Below are 6,000 nucleotides of genomic sequence, written 5' to 3'. Positions count from 1 at the left end.
TGTGTTGGGTATTACTTCACTCAACGCTTGTTTCGATATTGCAGTTGAAAATTCCAAATCCGTGTAGCTCCTTCCTGTTGCTAGGAATCTTAATGTTACCGCCAGCCGTTCATGAGGAGAAACTGCCCTTCTCATACAAGTATTTTTTCTCATACTATGAGGGATTACAAGCTTTAAGATAATTAAAAGTTTCGACATCCATCCGCAAATAATTTCGACAGTCGTTAGGTTTGCCCTGCAACTCTCGCAGTAAAATTACGTGAGAAAACTGCTTTTGCTTTAGCAGCCACTGTCTACACCATTTTGACCGCTTTCTCTGTTTCCTGCAGTTGGTCTGAATGTTTTTTGCAACACAAGTTGCGAACACAGACCACGACAAAACTTCCTCCATTTCTATATTTCAAAATAACTGAATTAAATTTTTGACGTTTACGGGGAGCGTAGTCGCTTGTCACTGATATTTCTTTTCTACACCGACAGATGACGGGCGAGTAATAGCTTGGGGTTTGTGTCCTGTGAACACACCACATTTGCAGCGCTCATGTACAGACATGTCTGCGCAGAGAGACCGGGCTTTATGTGTATCTGTTGTGTTTATTGAGGTTATGGAAAAACCCAACAAACGTATGCACCAACCCAATAGGTTTTTTTTCAGCCAGCAAGGTTCCTTCTGCAAAACATCGTTATTGAAGGGATCGAGAAAATTTCCCAATGGTTGTTGAGTGTAAACACTTAATAATTCCCACCCCACTGCGTAGATTACGCCATCGATCTTTGCCACTCCAGTCTCATTAAGAACAACACTACCTAAGTCTTACCTCTATCGTTACTGGACGTATCCCGTTACAGCTAACTTTCCTAAGTGGATCACACAGCAGATCCGTGATTAAGGATCTTCATTACATCACTTGTTCTTTCGACCACTTGGCCTGTACAGTTGGTATCGCCAACCATGCAGCTACTGGCACCACTGGCAGGGTTATAACATCCAGTAACTTCCATACTGCGTCGTGGTTGCGAATTGTGAGTGAGTTGGTGATTGTAGGCGGTGCATCCTGTCGTTATACGGACAATTTTTTCAGCAATATTCATCGCTATAGAAAGGTAAACACTTATTCATTAGTGTCCTTGTTTTTAATACACTTCAGACGTGGCGATGGTACATTTACATTGTCAAATTTTCGGCATCGATGCCAGTGTGATAAAAAGTAGTCTGGTGTCGGTTATTACGCTCTAAAAATATACCCGAAAATTTTATTTCAATGTTTTGCCTGCCGTAGAAGCCATTTTATTTGTTTATTCGTGTTACGTTGCTCCAGTATACAAGAGAATTGCATGGAAATGGAACGAGTTATATATGAGAAGAGTACTTATACATTGTAATAGACGCAAATTGTAGTATGCTTATAATTTTAAGCTAAGGCATTCTGTACATTGAACAGAGGTATAAAACAGTCAAATAATAAACCATAATTATTCCACATTACAAGTTAAAGATTTGCTGTAACAAATTTCCGTGATGACGCAGGTTATTGTGTTGCATTAAATCGTGGCAATAGCAAGTATTTCAAGTACAATGCATAATATTTAAATTGGAAATGTTTACATTGTAGAATCCATTAAGAGAGTAAAAAGAGTTTCCCAGAAGATAACCTTCAATTTACTTTTAAATTGTAGCATTACGCTGGTAAGATTTTTATGTCCGATGAGAGTGCCTTAAAACACCTTTAGGATTAAGTAGTGTACCCACATTTGTACTAGGCATAAGTTTTTCTATCAACATGCAAGTCGTTGCCTTTATTGCGATAATATCTGCTGCTTTCTGCAACTTAAGGCGTGTCCACCAGGAAGTGATTTCCACCGGAACTCGACTGCGCGTCCGTGACAGCTAACAGCGCTGCTGCCAGCTTTCCGCCGCTGCAGGCGAAGACAAATGCCTGTCGGCTGCGACAACATGGTCGTTGCCATAGAGACGCGTAAAGTTGCGGAAGTTAACGCTCGCTAGTCGCAACGCCAAGTTAATTTTAGGATCTTTCTGCAAGTCTTCCAGTATTGTTTTCAGATTTCTAAGAGAGTCGCATCATGAGATAGGCAAATGGAAGTTTGCAGTATCACGCAAAAAATTAAGAGCAACTACTACCGCTGTAGCGTTGTTATTACATTAAAATCTAGGCGCGAAAAAAAAAAGCGAAAAAGAAGTTTTTGAGCTAAGAAATGCATACAAATCCAAGTTTTCAAGAAACAGTGTAATAATTGCTTTCCCATATCGTTAGCAATTTGTGATTTTTTTTCTTTTCTCTCTCTCTCTTTCCATGCTTCGACGTCAGTTGGCTCAAAATCTGCCACTATGTTTTCTAGTGCCTCCTGCTATGTAACCGCATTTTTCAAATTACGTATTTCGTGTGCCATCAGTACAGGAAAGTTATCCACTTTCTAAATTAGCAGTTGCTTTGTTTTACTGGCCCACATGTACCGGATTTTCAAAATTTTTGTTAGACAAGTGTGGGAAAGACGTATTGTAAATGAAAAATAAATAGTGCAAGATGCAAGAAAATTGGGAATAAATATATTAAAGTTAGACCATTCATGATATGTACAAACATTTTCTGATGTTTATTTATAAGTAACGCCACGGGATAGTTAAGAGAGAACTTTTGGGACTAAAGATTTTTCTTCTGTGCAGAGGTCAAGTTAAGACAAACTCCATTAATTAATTGTCAAATGAAACAGATGGTCAAGTCTGCTTAGATGTTACAAACCCCCTCTTGGCTTTAGCAATAGAGATTACACTGAGAGTGACCTGTTTTTGTTGGTAAAATACCATAAGCCACTTTTAAAATGAAACATTTATTTTAAACCTCAAAATTTATACAGTATTGAAAAGCCAATGAAAGTACACATTCAGTGTACAGTGTTATTTCCATTGCATGCTGCTGTTGGTAATGGTTGGCAGGTTGAATGATGGGAAGTGAAAGACGAAGCACAAGTCGTCTGTTGGTACAGTCAATTGGAATAATTTTATATCACTGTTCTCTGTATTTTGAAAATACTAGACAAAAGATAAGTTGCACATCACAAGAAGATATTGTAACATTGTGTATCTATATCAATTGAGTGCTTAGGACACTGAAAATGCACCTATTAGAGTGAAATTTCTGTTTTAATGAAAGTTACACTGTTATTTGGGGTAACTTTAGACCAGTCTTAAAAAAAAAGTATTTTTCCTGTATCTAATGCTCTGGGTAAATTTAGATAATGCCAGAAGTAAACCAAGTGCTGATAAGAAGTAAAAACAAATTGTGTTATTCAGTATTACAGGTTTACTTTGAAATATCAATATATTTGTATGTACCTGGCATTGTTCAACTTAAATCACTGTTTCCAGAAGCTCTCGTCACAGCCAGTGAAATTCAAGCATATCACAAGCTTGGGAGATTGTAAGCAGGAGGAAAAGAACTGAAATACTAACAATAAAACACAGAGGTAATAAAGATTTTCTTTTTTTTTTTTTTTTTTTTTTTTTGTACAAAATAATGTAGGTAGATGGAGCAGCAGCCATTTGAAATAAAAGAAGTAAGTTGTACAAAGATAGCCTGTCTGGTAAACAGTTCTCTAGCCAATCAGAATGCTCTTTCATAATTGTCCTGCATTTATTAAATAAAGTTTACTGGTATTTTGTTGTATTAGGGTAAAACAAACACCATTGGTATTTTTCTCACATTGTAACCTAATCTAGGGCTCATGCTACACTACTAGCCAATCCACCAGCCCATCTAGCGTACTTCCAAGTGTGAATATGGAAAACAAAACAATTCATTTATTCTGCAAAGGAAATCGTTAGTTTTATTTATTCTTATTAGATGCCATACACTGTCACTCGACTGACAATGACTGATGGAAACAAGTCATTAACAGGAGCTGCAGCAGAAGAGCATGGTACACCACAAGTGCACTTTACTTGAAAAGTCCATCGACCAACCAAAGCAGAACCAACTAAGAGTATCTCTGATGTCAAGTTATAACTTGAAAATAATATTAGACATATAATAACACAAAAAATGCAAGTACTTTCACATTCTTCCACAAAGTATCACAATACCAAGTCCCATCATCATCCATACCTATGCAAGTTTGATTGATTTATTGATCCATTTCATCTACAGGTGCACAATGAGCAAGAGATATTTGGATTTTTTTGTTAAATTAACAGTTTCACATATAATATACCTTTGTACGTAATAACACACATTAATATATCAATTAATGATGAATACTTAAATAAATGTTGTTACGCTATATACAGAGAGATAAAATACAAATGTTCTTCTGAATGAGACTACATTGGGTAAACACACAAAAATTTAGTTTTGTAGGTATTCATTTACTGTGTAAAAGCAGTGATCAACCAAGTACAACTTCAGTTTAGATTTGAAGTGACCAATGTTTTGTGTGTGTTTAATGGTATGTGGTAAGACATTGTATAGTTTGATACTAGGATGGATAAGGCTGTTTTGAAATAACTTTGTGTTGGTGCTTTGAACATGTACATCCAATTTTTATCTCGTATCATAGCTGTGTATTGTGTGATTTTGAGTGATGAGTGGTCTTTTTGTATGTAAGTTTTGCTTTAAATACATTATATTTTCAAGTATATATATATGCAAGGAAGTGGCAGGATCACCCTTTTTTGAAACAGTGGTCTACATGATTTGCGATTATCTACCCCTTCCATTACACACACACACACACACACACACACACACACACACACACACACACACACACACACACAGATATATATATATATATATATATATATATATATATAGTGTGTTTCAAAAATGACCGTTATATTCGAAACGGCAATACAAACTAAACGAGCAGCGATAGGAATACGCCGTTTGTTGCAATATGCTTGGGACAACAGTACATTTTCAGGCAGACAAACTTTCGAAATTACAGTAGTTACAATTGTCAACAACAGATGGCGCTGAGGTCTGGAAAACTCTATAGTACAATATTTTCCACATATCCACCATGCGTAGCAATAATATGGCGTAGTCTCTGAATGAAATTACCCAAAACCTTTGACAACGTGTCTGGCGGAATGGCTTCACATGCAGATGAGATATACTGGTTCAGCTGTTCAATTGTTTCTGGATTCTGGCGGTACACCTGGTCTTCAAGTGTCCCCACAGAAAGAAGTCAGGGGTTCATGTCTGGCGAATAGGGAGGCCAATCCACGCCGCCTCCTGTATGTTTCGGATAGTCCAAAGCAATCGCATGATCATCAAAATATTCATTCAGGAAATTAAAGACGTCGGCCATGCGATGTGGCCGGGCACCATCTTGCATAAACCATGAGGTGTTCGCAGTGTCGTCTAAGGCAGTTTGTACAGCCACAAATTCACGAAGAATGTCCAGATAGCGTGATGCAGTAATCATTTCGGATCTGAAAAATGGGCCAATGATTCCTTTGGAAGAAATGGCGGCCCAGACCAGTACTTTTTGAGGATGCAGGGACGATGGAACTGCAACATGGGGCTTTTCGGTTCCCCATATGCGCCAGTTCTGTTTATTGACGAAGCCGTCCAGGTAAAAATAAGCTTCGTCAGTAAACCAAATGCTGCCCACATGCATATCGCCGTCATCAATCCTGTGCGCTATATCGTTAGCAAATGTCTCTCGTGCAGCAATGGTAGCGGCGCTGAGGGGTTGCCGCGTTTGAATTTTGTATGGATAGAGGTGTAAACTCTGGCGCATGAGACGATACGTGGACGTTGGCGTCATTTGGACCGCAGCTGCAACACGGCGAATGGAAATCCGAGGCTGCTCTTGGATCACCTGCTGCACTAGCTGCGCGTTGCCCTCTGTGGTTGCCGTACGCGGTCGCCCTACCTTTCCAGCACGTTCATCCGTCACGTTCCCAGTCCGTTGGAATTGTTCAAACAGGTCCTTTATTGTATCACTTTTCAGTCCTTTGGTTACATTAAACCTCCG

At 38.5% G+C, this 6,000-nt stretch overlaps 1 protein-coding gene across 1 annotated transcript in view; it reads left to right on the top strand.

The window, feature by feature from the left end:
• Positions 1–1,004: 1,004 nt before the first annotated feature.
• LOC126295312 (ankyrin repeat domain-containing protein 65-like) overlaps positions 1,005–6,000 on the top strand; it is a 58,088-nt gene continuing 53,092 nt past the window's right edge. The window contains exon 1 of the mRNA XM_049987760.1: positions 1,005–1,104. The gene's annotated coding sequence lies outside the window, so the exon portion shown is untranslated. The remainder of the gene's footprint in view (positions 1,105–6,000) is intronic.

This window comes from Schistocerca gregaria, chromosome 11, assembly GCF_023897955.1.
Source record: "Schistocerca gregaria isolate iqSchGreg1 chromosome 11, iqSchGreg1.2, whole genome shotgun sequence".
NCBI classification, from domain to species: Eukaryota; Metazoa; Arthropoda; class Insecta; order Orthoptera; family Acrididae; genus Schistocerca; species Schistocerca gregaria.
Note: the sequence above shows the minus strand (reverse complement) of the source record. Positions and strands in the feature narration are given on the sequence as shown.